At 31.2% G+C, this 20,602-nt stretch overlaps 1 protein-coding gene and 1 pseudogene across 1 annotated transcript in view; both read right to left on the reverse strand.

Annotated features, from left to right (window-relative positions):
- LOC142332809 (uncharacterized) overlaps positions 1-7,053 on the reverse strand; it is an 83,387-nt gene extending 76,334 nt beyond the window's left edge. The window contains exon 1 of the mRNA XM_075379424.1: positions 6,999-7,053. The gene's annotated coding sequence lies outside the window, so the exon portion shown is untranslated. The remainder of the gene's footprint in view (positions 1-6,998) is intronic.
- The window catches only part of LOC142333483 (dynein axonemal heavy chain 10-like), a 97,518-nt pseudogene that overhangs the window by 57,589 nt on the left and 19,327 nt on the right, over positions 1-20,602 (reverse strand).

Here is a 20,602-nt window from a genome sequence, read left to right on the forward strand (position 1 = left end):
ATGTATTATTTTCACCAATACCAGGCAACAATACAAATTACACTATGTTACTGAATCGGTCAAAAAAATGAATTATATTGTGAAAACTTAAAAATTAGTAAATCATCTACTTAGTTGTGTTCAATCTATTAAGCTGTCCCTAATCATCAGGGAATGCTACATGGCTTCACTTTAAGCATGTCAAACATTATGCAATAATTTTGGATAGGTAGCAGTAAACTGTTGTATTAGTAACTAAGGAAAATAAAGGATATATCAAAGCATATTTAAAAACTTACTAAAAAATATATATCTGAGACTATGCAGCTGATTTTTTGGTATTTTCTGGCCGAAAAACAATTCTATGCTATCAGCCAAACATGATATATTTCTTGTAATAAACAAAGATATATCACAGTATATATCTCAAAATAATAAAAATACCATCTGCTTTATGGCAAATGGTATAAATAGCTGAAACGTTACAGTAATTCAAATATCTGAATATAAACGTACAAGAGCAAGAGAGAGAGAGGGAGAGCGCTATCTGTCTCGCTCTCACTGTGAATAAGACACATGTACTAACAGAAAGCTCATGCACCCTTGTCCAACCGGATGGTGTGCAAATTGGACAAGTGCAAGAATTCAAATATTAGGGCTCACTGGTCCAGAAGAAAGTAGCTACAGTGAAAATCCAGTCAAATTGGTCAAGCAAATGCTGCATTTGCTTCCCTTTAGTGGTGTTTGTGAAAACAAAGCAACATCTCGCTGATGAACCAAGTGTGTCTTTTCCAAACCCTGATCCTGCCGATTTTATTGTATGGAACAGAAATCTGGACATTATTTAAGAAAGACCTGAGCAAACTTTAAATGTTCCAAATGCGATGCCTACACCAAATCATCAGTCTCGCTTCATCGCATTAAAAATGAGGATATCCACCTTTGCTGTGAACAGTAGCCAACAATCGAGGAACAGATTCAAAAACAGACTGGAATGGTTTGGCCAAATCTGCAGAATGAGTGGAAACCAACTACCATACAAACTCCTCTGGCATAAACAACCCGCCCGTTGGAGAGTCCAACAAATAGCTCCAAAGAAAACATGGATCAAGCGCATCAATGATGATATAAAAAACAGTAGGCTAAACCTTAATGAGGCCAGGACAACAACAGCTATGGACCACCATGCGTGGAAGTGTTTTATTTGTTGAAATCAGAAAAACATTGGCATCCGCAGCAGCATACAGGCTTAGTAGTCAATCCGATCCAAATGCCAGCTAGGGATAAAAAACCCAGTAATTATTTTCTGTGAGCAAAATTCAAGTTACCATTGAAAGTTATTTATTTTTTTTTTTTTGATGTTATTCACATCCAGTAAAATAAGATGTATGAGTATTACACAGCCACATGAAAACTAGACAGTGTAATCTCCAGAAAAAAACATGACATGCGAGTACACGGTCATACCAAAACAAGATTTGCAGAGGGTTCATTTTTGCTTATATAAATACTTTTGCTTCATTTTTTATTTTATTTGAAGAATGCGTCTTTAAATGCCCAAAATGACACACTTGAAAGTTTTCACCTTTAAACTACTGACCTCTCAATAGTCTAGAGTGGTTCAAGCAACTAGTCTGGGCTGTACTGCAATTTTTTGTTTGATTGCTGCAGCAGTGTGTGATTAAGCATTGCTGTATAACAGGGACATGTTATAAATGGTACACCAAGCTACCTTGATCTCAGTTAAAATTTCACTACAGCATGCAACATATATATCACTACATAAACAGAATCATCATACATAAACAATTTATAGTTATAAAATAGAAGGTAAATAGATTATAAAATGGAGTGATAAGTTAAGAAATAAAAAGCCAAAATACAATAGCAAGGATAGCTTAACCAACATCTTATCTCCTGATACGCCTAATTGATATTGTAATATAAAAAACAAGAATATTCCTATTAAAAAACATGCCATGGCTGGGAAATATCAAAATTAACAGATTAGAAAATATCTAAATTAACAGAAAATATGAAAATGCCTTAAAAAAATCAACAGCTCCACTTGTCAACAGTCAATACACAAAGAAAATTTTGTTAATGTCAAATCACAATAGTCATAAGTAAGTTGCAACTTAGAAAAGATTGCAACTTATAAATTACAAAAGATTGCCAGATTAAACTTTTTATCATTAGTGGAGGTAGATGCAAACTTTGCTTTATTTTTAATTTCTGCATCAAATTTCTCATTAAAACATCAGTGTTGTGTAGATTTTACAATTAAAATCTTATCTGTAGTTTTATGATTTACTATAGCTCTGAACTGGGTTCTTATCTTATTGACCTTGTAAGGAACTCTCATACTCAATGTTCAAAATTGAAGAAGCTGATATTTTAATTTATTTTAAACTATTAGCTGGTATCATCTTTTTCCCACTCAAGCCCATTGCATGTAGATCCTTTGCAATTTCTCCAGAATCTTCTGGCTGAACGTTTCAGAAATAGAATACCAAAATATTGATAGTTACATAAATATTTTCCTGGTTAAAATAACAGGTGTTTAAAAAAGGATGCAACCACTTTGACATGTATTTATTACAAAAATATTAATGTTAATAAAAGGCATACAACAATATTCAAAATTACCTATAATAACTTTGCAATAGATGTTCAAAATGGTTTCCTGTGATTGCAATGCAGGTTCATACACATTTCATAACATTTGCAACCACTTTTCAGAATGTTTGCTTAGTAATGTTTGAAATCTCGCTTTCAAGTTGTCAAATGTATGAGGATTATTTTTAAAAACTAAGGTCTGCTGGTGTAAGATCTGGGAGGCCACAACACTTTTGATATCAAACTATGGCCAAAAAATTATCAAGCGTTAAAAAATATCCGTCATTTCATTAGCAGTATGACACGTTGCGTTACCCTGCTATAACCAATATTCTCATTCATGTAAATCTGATGGAAATTAAGTTGCAATAAACCATACCGTCTACAGATTGTCAAAAAATAAAGGGTTATAACACGATGCCACAAGATCGCACACCAAACACCAATTTTACATACGTGTAACATGTGTGTTATGGTAACCCATGAAACGAGTGAAGATTTTCAGCGCTACATATCCGGAGGTTTTGGCTTTAATGTAGCTATCTGAGGGAAACCATGCCTCATTACTGAAATAAACACGATCCAAAATTTCAATACAGTTGTCATCAACAAAAGAACAAAACTGTAAACAATTTCCACGGTCTACTTTCTTTCAGTTCTTGAACAACACAGATACAATAACCCTTTGTCACGAGTTTTTTAGTAGCCCTGAAAGCAGTAGATAGTGAAAGCACAGCCTGAAGATAACTTTCTGAGCGACATAGTGGGCAAGCAAGTCAGACAACATTCTTTCACATCCTCCAGAACTTCTACCTTAACAGTAACAGTCGTCCTGTGCTTTGCCAATTGTGTACACTTCCCAGTCTCACAAAATTTATTAATTGAACGCAATACCTTATTAAGAACTGAGAATTGGAAAATTCTATCCGAAACTCGCCTTTTACTCGTCTATAAGATTTATATGTGCAATAAGTCTCAATATTAAACACGATAAGTCTTTAACACAATAGATGAATTTATACGGTAAAGCACTTGTGCATAATAAGTATGTTACAACAGTTTTACAAGCTGTTAACTTGAGTACATAGTTGCCAACTGACAAGTAGGGAGAAATAAAATTTACCTAAGTGTGACTTCTATCTTAATCTAAGGGTTGTATCCTTTTTGAAAAACCTGTTATATTAAGAGGTAAATTTTTAATAAAAAAAATAGTCGGGAAAACAAAGCTTCTACAGAAAACAAAGGTAGTCCTAGAGAAGGGTTGTGAGTGCAGGAGCTGATCTCCAGCAAAGCCAGCTCGTTCATTGGAATCAGACCGAGCTTCCCCTCAGTGGCAGTTGGCAATCATTATGTTCAGTTCATCATCATTTAAAGCACTAATAGACATCAATGAACCGACAACCTGCTTGTTCTTCATACTGTAATTTCTAACAAACAAATATAATATGGCATCAACTTTGTTACTATCATCCATATGCAAACAATGGAACACTTTTAATTAGATTGAGATATTTTTGGGTAGAAGGGTGGTTTTTTCATATCTGACAACCATTTTCTCTTATCTCACTCTATGGAAACATCTAATAAATGAATGAATCCATATCATCATAACTACTGATCTAATGAATAATATGTTCTAAAAGAACTAAAATAAACTAAGCCTTTGTACTATTATCTTCCTTTAAATACTAAAATTGATTTGCTTTTTTTATATGTATAAATACTGTATGTTTTCAACCAACTACCTCTTTAATAATTTCTCTTTTCCAACAAGGGAAACCAAAAAATCAAAAACAGTACAAAAACATAAGACCTCCCTACTCTAGATTCAATATAAATAAAAGATTTGAACACAACCACATTCAAATGAATGAACTGTATAAAATTAACTCTCTACTTGGTACTCCTCAAAATTAACTGGTACTCCTTGAAAAGATTAGGGAAAAGTTTGTATAATGCACCATCAACAGTAAATCAATAATTTTTTTTTTTTAAATGCATTAGTCATAATATTTTACTCTAATGATGAACACAATTTCATCTGCAAATTAAGCACAAAAGAATTTGCATTTACAAAGTTAAAATGAGAATTTATCAATAATGTAAAAAATTATAAAAAACAACTAATTTTTAAAAATTGCAGGAACACACTTGCTAGTTGGAGAACTAGGATTCTTCTGGTACACATGCCCAGGTTACGTTCAATGTGTTGAATTAAGATTTCTTCTTCACTAACAGGATATGGTTCTTGCTATGCAGCAGTATATGAAGTAATATCAAGGCAGTGATGAAGTGGTATATAAGCACAAAAACATTCAAGCAAATTTTCTGTGGCTGGAAATCCTACCAATCCAAAATCTTTGATGATATTCTCTCTGTGCAACTCATGCATGTATTACCGCTGCACAACACAGAAATAAAGTGATGTATGTGTATTTGTTCAGTGGTGTTAACTGCGTTCATCATAATTGTCATATTTGGGGTAGCAAGAACCCTTATGCCATTTTACAAACACAAATTGATAGCCTGAAAACTAATAAAAAATATTTTTTGGCCACTACAAGGTGGGTTAGTTATATACCAAATATAATCAAAAATAGTGATGCATTGATCATTTGTTGAATTAAAATGGAATGCACCAGCAATATATATTATTTAAAGAGTAAGTAACTTGGCTTAAGTGAAATTCAACTGAGTTTAGTTAGGTTTAGGTCAAGGTTGAGTTAGTAACATTAAATTTGTACAAAATACATTATTTTCGATTAAATAATGTTTGTGATATATAATTATGAACTCGACGTAAGAATTGGTCAATTTAATATTTAAGGTTAATTAGATGAAGTTGATGAGCAATGCAAGCATTAGGGTTATGTTTATATTGTACAAAGTTCAGTACACAGAATCACCGAACCTAACCTATCAATTGAATTTTCAAGTTATTTACTTTGTAAAACAATGTATTTTACAGTTATGCACTGTTAAATTACAAAATATTTGGAGGGTACTGTGTAATTTAGAGGGATGTAACTTGTGAGAAAGGAGTTGATGAAAAATCTCAATTGTAACGAATAACTTGGTTCTAAATAATGTATATTCTAAATTTCGTCAAAACTGGAGGTGAAACTGTAATTGTAAACAATTACCCTATGACTAATTACACATTATTATTGATAAAGCATATTTCACAATTGTTTATTTGCATACATTTCTTAACTAGTTTCTAACAAATTTTATAATAGTTTCAAATAAATGTAGAGCTACAGTCAACTGATCTGGTTTTCAGTATTTATGAGCAAATTCTACTTTATATATTTCTTTCAGTTCGACCATGTATCCTTTACTGAATTTACAGCACCTTATAAAGCCCACTCTTTTGACTAAATTTAATTTCATCTTTGGCACTTCTAGTGACAGAAACCAATTTCCTAAATCTAGCCAAAGTAACATTAAAAATCTTATTGTGAAAGTTTACAATCGTGATATACAAAATAATACCCCATCCTTCACATTTTATGATAGGAATATTTCTTTAGTTTAAGGTTCTTTTTTTTATCTACTCGAGTGGTATGCATTAGATAATGGCAGGCAATCTGATTTGCAAGTTTCAATGGTTTAATGATTTTAAGCTAAATTTTTTTTGATGATTAAAATATAATTATAAATTTTTCCCTCTACTTATTCCTTAATTAACTGAAGACTTAACAACTGAAACAGTTTTCAGTTTTAAATTCTATGAAATATTTTTAATCCTTTCTGAGATTATAATGATAATTTCAATTCATTGTTAACTGTTTAGCATCCAGCTCTTTGCTTGTAATATGTGTAATGCTTCAATTCGACATGATATTAAGTGAATTAATTTGTTAAAAAATGAGTGGAAACAATATATTAAATGTGTTATGTTAGTTATACTGTTTTCATTAAGTTGAGAATATATGTTTCGTGAATTTATCTGAACACTTTGGGTTTGCTAACATTTCACTTGAATTATTAGCTGAACCAGCTTTATAAAACATTATCCCCACAAACAATCAACAAAATAAATTTAATAAAACAAAGTTTGAAATGAAACAAAACCATTGTAAATTAATCGAATAAGTACAATAATAAGAAGCACAACGCATAATACATTAATGTTAACCACTGAAAAAAAACCATAGTTGGGTTAGATTTACAAAAATATTTCCAAGTAAAATTATTTTCATCAGCCTACTATTATTTTTTTAACAATACGAGGCTTTCAAAAATCATCTTTGGTCAATAGTTCTGAACTCACTAACTTGAAAATTTGATGACCGACAGTCGTTTACAAAATGTTTTAAGGTGAAAAATTAACTAATCACAGTCTAATGATACAAAACACATCAACTTACTCTTTGCGAAAATTTGTTAAAACTCACTTTATAACAACTTAACAAAGTACCCTCTGACAACTGCCTAAAGTCACAACAGATACCACGACGCACGGGAAGAAACGACACAATGCTTTCTTATCCATTATCAACATTATTTCTATAAATGTTTCATAACAAAATGGTATAAATCTCTGAAAAATGTTTTCTTAATATTCAAAAAAATATTTAAAATTTCAAACCTTCAAAGAAAAAAATACATTTTTCAGGAAAAAACAAGGAAATACTAGTTGAGGTTATATTAATATATAGACCTACTATCCTAAAATAAATATAACTGTAATAAGAACTAATCTGAAATTAAATATCTCAACAAAAAAATTGTCTTCGATAGTATTACAGCTTTGTCATGTTGGTAATGATAATAAATAAATATCAGCTGATATCCAATGTAATTACTACATCTTGGGACTAAGCCGTTCATTTTCTTTGTTCTTGAATAGTAAAATTCGTAAGAATTTTGGCATTATATTATTAATCGAGAAGTCATTATTACTTTTTTTTAATTATGACGAAACGAAAAATTTGATTAAGATTATATTTTTAACATCTTTTAATTCAACGTTCTGTTCCATCATGACTACCATTTCATTAAAAAATATGTTTCTTTTAAATTACTGAAAATTGTTACGTTCTCGCTTCTACTTTTAGAACCACATAGTATTCCAAACTGATTCATATAATTTCATTGTTGAGAATTTAGTCACTAAATCTGTTATAATTTTCTTCATATAATAACGATTTAGTTTGACCCTACAAATAATAAGTCATTGGTGATATATCCATTGGTTTGTAAATTCCATATTCAAATAATTCCTGACTAATCTATGTTTATATGAACATGGAGTAATTATTTATTTCCATTCGTAAAACATGCCCTGGTATTCTTTATTTTTTAATGATATATATATATATATATATCTACCTCTATTAATAAAAAACCAAACCAATCGTTCCAGAAAGCTCTGAAATGAATGGTTGACTTAGATGTACTCTTTCTACTTTTACTCCCTACTCAGGCTAGTCATGCTTACTAGTGTTAAATAAAATATAATCTCAATAAAGTGAGGTAACAAAAATTTAACTACATTACACATATTAATTATGTTAAAATTTAAACAAAAAGGTGTTTATTTTTCTTTCTCAATTAATATTTTTCTGAATATATTTAAAATTGAAATCCTGAGGTTACTGAAGTTTCCTGATTGAGCCTATTCTTCAATGACATTTAACTAAAATTTGTATCTAATTAATCTATTTTAGAACCAAATTATCTAGCAATATTGGTCTCCCTTACTTAAAATTGTCAAATTCCCCTTAATTCTATCTTCTTTCTTTCTTTTACATTACATACAATGTAATATGATGTACAAACAAAAATTTATGTTCCCATGACTTTATGAATACACATCACATTATGTATTAACAACAATGGCTACTTCATAATCTAATGCAGAACTCTTTTTTTGGGGGGGGGGGCGAAAAACGCTATTCCGTTATCATCACCTGAGTCAAAATAATAACACGAGGCTCCTTCTTGGACATTAAAATATTAGTGAAATAGCATTAAAACTAAGATACAATTCATTGTAAGAAACTGGACTTCAGGTTGTCACATCATGACAATGCTTCTCTCCATTCCTAGTGTCCAATTCATGATTTCTTTGCCAAGCAAAAATTTCTTTCGGTTTTGTGGGCTCCTTACTTTTCAAATATGATTTCTGATTCTTCCCCAAGGTAAAGAACCCTATGAAAGTGTTCCAATTTGAGGGCTGAGAGGACAAAAGTAAACGTGACAGCACAATTAACAACGTTACCAAAGGAGAACTTCCAGCAATGGAAGACTGGGTTAAGGAAATTATTTTTTCCTTGGCCTACAGCTAGTTTTTGAACAGAATTTGTATGTATTAGAGTAGAAATAAATTTAATAAATAACTCGTAGAAACAAGATGAATGACTTATATATAAATAAAACACTAATTTCAAACGAAAATTTATTTAAAATAAAAAAATATAACTAATTTTAAATCATGCATCATATCTTAATCTTGGGTGAATTATATGTATACAATCTTATGAAAACAATTTTACACAATTCGTTTCTTCATTATGAAAATCAATATGTTTTAAAAATCTATCTTTTCTATTAAAAGACTTATCACAAAAATCACATGTAAATCTTTTCTGACCAGTATGAACAGAAAGATGTATTTTTAATCGATAATTTTCAAAAAATGACATTTGACAAAAATTACATGAGAATTTTTTCTCACCAGTGTGAATAGAGAGGTGTCTTTTCAAAGTATCACAGCGACTAAAAGGTTTCAGGCAAATACTACATGAAAAACTTTTCTCATTGTCATGAGTAGATAAATGTACACCTCTGACCAAAAGATTTCAGGCAAATATTACACGAGTACTTTTTCTCACGAGTATGAGTGGAAAGATGTATCTTTAATAATCCATTCTGATTAAAAGATTTAAAGCAAATATTACATGAATGTTTTTTATCACTATTATGAATTGCAAGGTGTTTCTTTAAAGTACTACTCCTATTAAAAGACTGTAAACAAATATTACATGTAACTTTTTTCTTCCCTGTATGAATTAGAAGGTGTCTCTGCAAATTACGATTATTATTAAAAGATTTTCCACAAGTGTTACATTTAAATCTTTTTTCAGCGATATGAGAAGAAAAATGTCTGTTAAAATCACCTCTCCGATAAAATGATTTTTGACATATTGTACAATGGTAACTTTTTTTTTCGATATGAATATTATTATGATACTTTACTAGATTATATTTTGACTTGGAATGTTTTTTCACAATGATTACAAGTATATCTCTTAGCGTCATTAATATTTTGTTTATTACACTCCACTAATCTATCACTTACATCATTATTATTAATTTTTATATCATGTTCAAATACTAATGATTTGTCATTACTGAATCCATCACTACTAGCACTGTCAATTTCATTGAATATTTTATGTAGACGATTATCTAAAACGTTATCTTTACACTTGTCGAGTATCATATATTTTGCATTCTGAATATTATCCTCAATATTTTCTAAAACTGAATCGTCAATAGTCTCATCAGCAAGATCCATGGGGGAGTCCCATGTTGTCATGGGACTCCCTTTCTTATTACGGTTTCTTTCTTATGTTCTTCAATTGCTACTGTTGCTGTTTGGTTCCTGTACATGTTAGCAATTGTTCTTCTATCTCTGTATTTGAACCCTATATTTTTTTAAATGCTGAACATTTTATTCCAGTCTACGTTATCTTTTTAGCCTTTTCTAGGTCTATAAACGCCAAGTATGTCGGTTTGTTTTTCTTTAATCTTCCTTCTACTATTAATCTGAGGCCTAAAATTGCTTCCCTTGTCCCTATACTTTTCCTGAAACCAAATCGGTCTTCTCCTAACACTTCCTCCACTCTCCTCTCAATTCTTCTGTATAGAATTCTAGTTAAGATTTTTGATGCACGACTAGTTAAACTAATTGTTCTGTATTCTTCACATTTATCTGCCCCTGCTTTCTTTGGTATCATTACTATAACACTTTTTTGGAAGTCTGACGGAAATTCCCCTTTTTCATAAATATTACACACCAGTTTGTATAATCTATCAATCGCTTCCTCACCTGCACTGCGCAGTAATTCTATAGGTATTCCGTCTATTCCAGGAGCCTATCTGCCATTCAAATCTTTTAATGCTCTCTTAAATTCAGATCTCAGTATTGTTTCTCCCATTTCATCCTCCTCAACTTCCTCTTCTTCCTCTATAAAACCATTTTCTAATTCATTTCCTCCGTATAACTCTTCAATATATTCCACCCATCTATAGACTTTACCTTTCGTATTATATATAGGTGTACCATCTTTGTTTAACACATTATTAGATTTTAATTTATGTACCCCAAAATTTTCCTTAACTTTCCTGTATGCTCCGTCTATTTTAGCAATGTTCATTTCTCTTTCCACTTCTGAACACTTTTCTTTAATCCACTCTTCTTTCGCCAGTTTGCACTTCCTGTTTATAGCATTTCTTAATTGCCGATAGTTCCTTTTACTTTCTTCATCACTAGCATGCTTATATTTTCTACGTTCAAACATCAGCTGCAATATATCGTCTGAAACCCAAGGTTTTCTACCGGTTCTCTTTATTCCGCCCAAGTTTGCTTCTGCTGATTTAAGAATTTCCTTTTTAACATTCTCCCATTCTTCTTATACATTTTCTACCTTATCTTTTTTACTCAGACCTCTTGCGATGTCCTCCTCAAAAATCTTCTTTACCTCCTCTTCCTCAAGCTTCTCTAAATTCCACCGATTCATCTGACACCTTTTCTTCAGGTTTTTAAAACCCAATCTACATTTCATTATCACCAAATTATGGTCGCTATCAATGTCTGCTCCAGGGTAAGTTTTGCAGTCCACGAGTTGATTTCTAAATCTTTGCTTAACCATGATATAATCTATCTTATCAGATAGATTATATCTGATTGCAGTATATAATCTATCTTATCAGATAGATTATATCTGATTGCAGTATCGCCTGGCTTTTTCCAAGTGTATATTCTTCTATTATGATTTTTAAATCAGGTGTTGGCAATTACTAAATTATACTTCATGCAAAACTCTATAAGTCGGTCCCCTCTTTCATTCCTTTTGCCCAGCCCGTATTCAGCCACTATATTTCCTTCCTTGCCTTTTCCAATGCTTGTTTTCGGTCAAGGTCGCAGGAACAACGTTGTTTGAGAACCAACAGTTTAGTCGATGTCGCAATACGGCTAGAATAATTCAACAAACCCCGTTGTTATCAAAAACATACCGCGAATTACATCATCGACGTAACGCAATATTATTTATTACTATATCAATACTGTTCAGAGTGGGGAGTGACGATGGAGCTCTCTGTGTGCAGTCAGATTACTTATCGGTAAATCGTTTCGGGTGTGTTTCATAATAATTTTGTTTCGTTTTTAAGACGTGCTCGCTTAACTGTTAACAAAATTAAGCCGGCAGTACAGAAAATATTTTCTGAGATGTTTCTTTAATTATATTTTTCTGACCCGATACATATTATTCGGCAACTTGACTTTATTTAATCGGGTCGAGCGATACGGCGGCTATCTTAATATGTTGTGATCGCAATCCTGTATTTTGTTGAATTTGTACTTTTCATAGCGGTTCTTATTTAATCGCAGTAGGAAAAAAGAAGAAAACCCCTTTTCTACCGATATTTGAAGGTTACTTGATTTTTCGTGTGAAATACGCCCTATTAACTAATCTTTCTCGTTTTCCTAGCCAAATTTAGGCGCTTTTAGACCTAACATTTTCCGAACATCGGCTATTTTAGTCAGAAATGGCTATTTAAAAAAAAATTAAAAGACTTTTTTCTTATTTTTTATAAGTCGAGGAAGCGTTTTATAAGCTAATTGATATTTATAAAAATCCATTAACCGATAACGCTAAGCGTTAAAAAGTATCGGTTATTTTAAAGGTAGCGTATTTGATTCTGGCTTGGACCGGTTAAATTTAAACCACGTATAATTTCTTTCCCCGATCAAATGTATCAAAAGTAACCTAATATAATACACAAGTAAGGGAAGCAAAGGAGGTCGTATATGGTGTTAATCGCGTCTCCATCGTGTAACTTTTCAAACGAGGTCCTTTACCTTACTCGTTTTCGTACTTCCGCAGAAGAGTGAAATTTTATAATTCAAGATATAACTAAAACCGTCTTTTTACAGTATATATTAAATCTAGCGACTTGCAAACTTTATGTGAATTTAGGTGCACACTTAAATCGACCCACCGGGTCGGTCTAGTGGCGAACGCGTCTTCCCAAATCAGCAGATTTGGAAGTCGAGAGTTCCAGCGTTCAAGTCCTAGTAAAGCCGGCTATTTTTACACGGACTTGAATACTAGATCGTGGATACCGGTGTTCTTTGGCGGTCGGGTTTCAATTAACCACACATCTCGGGTACGGTCGAACTGAGAATGTTCAAGACTACACTTCATTCACACTCATACATATCCTCATTCATCCTCTGAAGAATTATCTAAACGGTAGTTACCGGAGGCTAAACAGCAAAAAAAAAGAAAGAAAGGTGCACACTTAAAAGTTTAACCGAGGTAATATGCACACACGCGCGCGCACACACAAATTCTTACACGAAACTGAAGTAACATATTAAGAAAGCGTAGTAGTAGCAAGTTGTTATTACGATCAACAAATTTTAAGGAGTATCAAACTGACAGAATAATAGCGATCACAGTGACTTAGTAAACTGCTAAATTGCTAACTCTACTTAAAAACTCTACTCTAAAAATAGCTGAAAGATTACTTTGAAAGTTATAAAAATAGTGTAGTACACTGTTCTTAACTAAAACTCGATATTATGTATTTGTATGTATTTTTCAATAAACTTTCAAGCCTTCTCTTCATTAAACTTAAATTTTTTATTCTGTAAAGGAAATTCCCGATTATAGTTTTCTCCTTTTAGTGGAAAAATGTCTAATCGGTAAATTACATTTTTTAGATAGACGATGTGGAGATATTATTTTTTTTTTATAACCGTATTTTCTTACGATTATCATCAAATTGTTTCAGAGTAACGATAAAAACCCCGATGTCATTCTGATATAAATGGCGCGAAAACTCGAGAAACTTTATCGGAGGCGTTAGGGTAAACACGTTCCACAAAATTGTAGCTGACGCTTGTTAGAATTTTATCATTCATTTCTTTGTATTTGTTATTTCTATTAAGACGCCGGTTTAGGTAAGAGTAGGTGTTGCGATATATACGCGTGAGGTAGAGTAGAACGTGAAAAAATTTACTTTCGTAAAACGTTTGTGTTATTAATGTACAAAATACCGTAAAAATTAAAAACGGTAATTAATTGAAAGCGGAGTTTGAATTTGTTATTTGCCGCGATGCGGAAAATTTAACGTGAAAAAGATCTACTTACCGTTACATAACACAGAGTTTGTCATAGAACAAGATATTAAGTCTATACTGTACTCTCCTACCGTCATCTTCTTCACATACGTAGTACATATTTTTTTGCGTTATTATAATATTCGTGTAATTTTCATCGCGTTATTATAATATACCTTCACTTTGTATTCTTTTCTTTTCAAAATGTCGATCAGATATCCCGAGCATTAAAAAATCGCAAAACGATACGTTATTTAGAAATTCATGAACATTAATCCAATCGATGCGAGCGAATAGTAAATTTTTTTTGTGATCGAGGAATAAATGATATTAATGAAGTTTACAGCGTACACAACTCGACTTGGACTTGCAAAACAGGAAGGCTGCAAAATGTTCTGTTTTATATGTATAAATTAAAAAAATATCTTATATTTATTTCAAGTACATAAAATAATTATACATCGTAGTTAGTAAATGCTATTAGCAATAAAAAAAATATATTTAGGAAATAGTACAAAAACCCAAAAACGTAACGCGAACGAAAAACTATTAAAGTAATAATTATAATGTAAATCTAAAATCTCAGCTTTTAAGTGTAATTTGGTTTTAGGACGATTCGAGTCGAAAGCGAAATCAGCTAAAAACAGTCTAAAGCTTTAATATTGGAAGGACAGGTAGAAGGAAAAAATTGTGTAGGCACGCCACGTTTATGAATATGTAAAACAAATTGTTAGGGATGTAGGATGTAGAGGGTATACTGAAATGAAACGACTAGCACTAGTTAGGGAATCTTGAAGAGCTGCATCAAACCAGTCAAATGACTGAAGACAAAAAAAAAAGTCTAAGGATTAAACATTTTATCTCGTAAGATAGAATCGAGGTCGGGATTACTTCACCCTTTAAGTTTATTAAAATCATTTCCTTTATTCGAGCGATAGGAAACGTTTGTCCATTTTCATTAACGGTACAATTTTTTATTAATCGATACGTAATACAGCCGTTTGTTTAAAAATGTTTCCGTTTAATTGCCGACTAAAGAGAAAACCGTGTATTGTGACCGCTACTTAATAGAAAAGTATAATTTGTTTAAATAGACTTCGATAAATAATAACATTATTAGTTATTAATTTTGTCGTCGTTTTATATTAGTAATTAATTATCGTTTATTATAATTATACATTTTGTAATAGTCGAGTGTCGCCGTACATATTTTCCAATGTTTTTAAAGCTTAAAAACTCGCCCCGTAATGATGATAAAATAACAAGGTTGTTATGTTTTATTTTCTGGTTGTTTTTCTGCTTACCTATGCGGTTTCATTACGTTATTGAATCGCGTAAAAATTAAAGGAAAACTAAACAAAGAAAAATAATTACGTTTTAGTGTTCTTTTTAACCCGATTCGACTTTACGCCTTTGTAAAACTTGGACGGATTTTAAAATGTTAATAATATAATTAAAATTTTCTCATCACCCGATTTTTATGTTTCGGGTCGTCGACCTTTTGGCTACCGACGGTTATTATAGTGATAGCTGTTTCTGTCGGTTATATTTACTTCTAATAAGAAAAAAAACATCTTTATAAGCCGAGTAAGAAAATCTTTTTCATTATTATGATCGCAACAGCAACTTGACTCTTAAGTCAATACTTGGTAACTGAGATTCTACCTTTCCTAAACAGTAAGTATAGCTATTATTTTAAAAGAATTTAAAAAAATAGTTTCATTGTTTCCGTAATAACAGATATTACGAAAAGAATGAAACTATATATAAAAAAAAATACAGTAGGCAACTAATATTTATTTACCGAAGTCATTTTCTCATTCTGTTTATCTAAAAGAACGTATTTTTTTTAAATTTAAAAATAATTCTGATCGAAAGTTATCGCTCGATAAATGGCCGGATTTTGATCGCCGTTCCTCTGAACAAACAGGAATAAAATTAGTTGTTAGACGGTTAATAAAACATATTTTGGAATTCTTTTGCGCGTTTCAGACGTACCTAAAGTTCAACACCGATCGACAAACATTCCAAGAGTTATTATTGTTTCGTTTTCACTGCGCGAGTTGATTTTTCTGGAGGTTACTACGGAGTAATACGTCGTCGGAGAACAGCAGACTCTGTCCCTACATAATATTATGTCATTGTTAAAAAAACCGCCAAAATTACTACGAGTAATTACGTTGTTTTGTTCCGAGGTGAGGTGAGCGTTTTATAATTACGATAATAGCGCTTTGTATGTCACGCCGCTTCCTCATCTATTCCACCGATTCTGCTTATTCCCCTATTTACTTTATTGTAATCATCGATATATACCGTATATATATGGATTGCTGGCCGAGAATTGTAAATCTGGTCCTGTACATAGTTTCCCCCGTTCTCTTACGTCTAATCAGACAACAACCGATCAGGTTTTATTAGAATCCCGTTATTTACGAGTATTAATTTTCGTACGGTTTCTAAACTTCCGTTTGTGTAATATATTTACGTTTTAAATATTTAGTAAAACCGGTAATTAAATTCATTTATCCGTCGACCTCACGTCGAATTAGTTATTCGTATAAATAAGCGCTTAAATAATTTATTAAATTCTTACCGTAGTTTACCGTGTAAATAACTTCACAAATCTTTTTCGTTGTAGTTTATCGAATACCGATGAATACTACGTAAAGATAGTACAGATGAATAATTAAATACAGATAAAGCTTTCAGACTTTATATAACAGCAGTAATAATCTTTTCTTAAGCTAAATGATTGTATTCGATTAAAAAAATTATATTATCGATTACCTTGAAAAGTATGAATTTATAAGTCGCCTATTTTTTCAGGTAGTCGTTGAGTTACACGCCCGAGTTCACTCGCATCGGTTGCTGTTCTAGACAGTGTAACTGAAATCTCTTATACGTAAACTAAACGGTCTTCTGTAGGCCTTGATGAGCCTAATCGATCTACCTTTAGCGATAAAGTCTACCAAACTAGTGAACGAACTAAGATTTTTGTTGTCCGGTACAAGTTGAGAACTACAATTCTCGCATCGCAACTCGTCTTGCTGTAAATCCGCAGATATAACGTAGAATGTTATCTTGATAGTAAGAATGTTCGTAATTTTTTTTCAAGAAACGGCCTCAAAATCATCTTCATCTTTATTACCAAAGTAAAATGTAACGCACGCAATCGTAAAATAACTTTCACAATGTGTGTTTTGTGTGCTTACAGATGAAATGATATTCCGTTCCCGTTCTGTTTTTCTGTACATTTTTATAGTACAGATAATAACCAAGATAAGAAGTTATCGGCGAGTGTTGTCTTATCATCGTCGATAAATTTATCGGTGAGAAGTGCAAGAGTAATTCCGTAAATGCATTCGGTAAAATTGTTTCGACAGTGTTTAGCTCTGTGAATTGTACCGTTTCTCAGATGTACAAATATTCGGGCAGATGTTCAAATTATTTATTACGTAGTTTTTTCTTTTTCGTATTTAGCCTCCGGGAATTACCGTTCAGATAATACTTCAGAGGATGATATGAATGAATGTAAATGAAGTGTAGTCTTGTACAGTCTCAGTTCAACCTTTCCTGAGAAGTGTGGTTAATCGAATCCAACCACCAAAAAACACCGGTATCCACGATCTAGTATTTAAATCCGTATAAAAGTAACTAACTGCCATTACTAGTATTTGAACGCTCGAACTCTCGACTTCCAAGTCGAGAGTACTTGGGAAGACGCGTTCACCACTAGACCGACCCGGTGGGTTTATTACTCGGTTTGATCAAATTATTTATTACGTATTCAATATTATTATTACATTATTACGCATGTAAGATTCGTTGCAAAGATTACAAACGGTTTGAAGGTAAACACAACACATTGGCAACATCATTGGATCGTTGTGGTTTGATGATTCATATTCTGTCATTCTTTTTTTTAAAGGATTTTGCGCAAAACTCGTACATTAATTTTTTGTTTTACATATTATTTCTATTTTTTCTAATGACTGTGATGTATGTAAAATATGTGCTACTATAATATTACTAATTAAGAGTAATATTTACTATGAAAGTAATGATGTTTATTAATTAGATAACCATTTGGCGATCATTATAAACATTTTGAATCGGTATATAAAATGTATATTCGTGTTTTGGTGAAGACAGAAATCTATTTAATTTCTCATTCTATATTCCCTATTAAGCCTGAAAAAAAGTTTTATTTATTGAAATTTTTTTGTATTTGTTCGTACAAGAGTTATGTATATCTATCTATAAAGGAATTGATGAAACAACCGTAAAACTTTAACATATATTTATATATATGTTACAGTCTATTTTAGACTATAACATAAAAGAGTTTTCTCTTTTTATATTTACACTGCCGCTTGTGGTAAAAAAAAAGAATTCAGTTAAAACTGACAATAGTTTAAAACAAAAAGACAGACGCTAGTATTTGTAATGCTTTCAAGGACAAGTGATACTATAGAAAAAAAATTAACAAATGGAGTGTACGTGACCGCTGCGCGCGCGCTCTCTCTCACACACTCTCTCTCTCCCCCCCACTGTTCATGTCGATTAGAGGGTGAGGCATGAAAATATTAGTCATCGTAAAAGTTTTTTTTTTCATCAGCCCGTAATGCTGTCTAAAGAGAGAGAACTAAAATTAAGTTGTATATAGTTAGCAAAGATAAATCATTAATTTTAAAATTAATCTTTTTCTTTTTTTTTGTAACAGCCTTTAAATGATTAAATTAAAATTTATGTATTTAAAATAAAGTAAAATAAGAATTTGAATTATGCTGCTTTTGGATTGCAAGTTTTTTTTAATATGTTTAATTTTCATTAGCGTATTTCCTTCATTAATGCGATATACTGCGGTGAAAGAAAGTTTTGTGATGAAATGTTTTAATAAGCGACAAATAAAATTTTATAAATGGATATCAGGCAAAACACGACTTTAATAATGTAAGTAGAATATACGAAAATATTTTGATTTTATTTATTTAGAAAATATTTATTACGTAAATGTATGTATTAATTTATTGATTCGTACGATTTCCTCGTACTGACGACACTCAGTCGTGTCACACAGCATCGAGATATCCTTTTGATTTATTAAATCGAAAAAACAAATACGATCCATTATTTTGGAAATTATGAACACCGTTTCCAGTTTATTCCATAATAATTTTTAATTACCATTTTTATCGCATAAGTATTATTGTTTAGTGAAAATATCCTTATATATTCATTAGTCGGAGAGCTAACTTTTCTAGTTTGTGATCTGTTTTTTAATCTTTAATTAAAATTAATAATTATTAATTTTAATTATGAACGTCTAATTTTGAAAAAAATAATAAAAAGGTAGAAGAATTTGAAATTGGTTTACTTATACTCAAAATGCCGTTACCGTATCAAATTACGCAAATCCATTTATCGAAATATACGTAGTCAATTTATAAATTTGCCTTTCGATTTTGAAACGAATTCATAGGTTACAGATTGTTTAACTAATACGCGATTGTTTTGTGCCGTTGAACCTAAATAAATCGTTCCTTGAAATTTCAAAATCCTTTACCGGTCTCGTAATAAAATCGATTTAATATTACACGTTTGTTTTTTATTTTATTTGAAATCTAAATATTATCCCAAAATACAATATAATAATGTACACCAGAATTAGAAACACTACAATAAAATATGCCACATTTTTTTTTTTTTTTTTTTTTTTAATCGGTAGATTGTATACGGATAGATTAATTAAATATTTTAAATTGAACTATTAATTTATTACCTTAGTTATTTTAATTTATTATATAAAGCTACCACAAACATTAAAAAGTACAGTATAAGTTGACCGATCAATAAATATATCTGTAACAAAATGCAAAAAGGAGCCCTTAAAAATACAATTAAATTAAATAGTAAAATAATTTTTGCGTCTAATTATCGACATCGTATAACACATTCGCTCGTAGACACACTCAACACTCTCTCTTCTACCGAATAGATTTAATGAGGTTTTGTGAATTAAGTAACCGTACCTGATTAAGTAAGTTTTCATCCCTAAATGCAGCGTTCACTTTCAGTAAATCTTTTATCTTTTCTCGTACGTTAAACAGAAATAGAATGCAAATGTTACGTAAAATTAGTATTGCGATATTATTTGATAAAATGACCCGAAGAAAACTATAAACAGATATAGATGTTTTTATAGCGAAATAGTATTATCCCCTATAAAGACTGTAAAACGGATTAAAAAACCCAAGTAAAAAACGATGAATATTATTTTTTTTCAATCGGTTGGTTCAATCTGATGCAATATTAATAAATAATTCGAAAAAAATGGATTGTTTGATTCTCCCTTGTCCAATGGAGACGAAAAATCAACCGATTTATAGTCAACCGACTATTTGTAGCAACTTTCAATTGTTTTTTTGTAAACTGGTTTTCGTTTACTAGGTAGGAGGCAAAATCCGATTAGAAATTATGTTGAATATTCCTACCGTTAAACCGATCGATTTAAAACTTATTTAATACGTACTTTCATTCTACTAAATCTCAATTTTCTACAATCGCTATATAAAAATTCAAAATAACGAAAACTAGCCCTCCCTCGACTTTGTTTTTCAAAAATTTAATCCTATCAATACC

Source organism: Lycorma delicatula, chromosome 12 (assembly GCF_047948215.1).
Source record: "Lycorma delicatula isolate Av1 chromosome 12, ASM4794821v1, whole genome shotgun sequence".
In the NCBI taxonomy this organism is placed as follows: domain Eukaryota; kingdom Metazoa; phylum Arthropoda; class Insecta; order Hemiptera; family Fulgoridae; genus Lycorma; species Lycorma delicatula.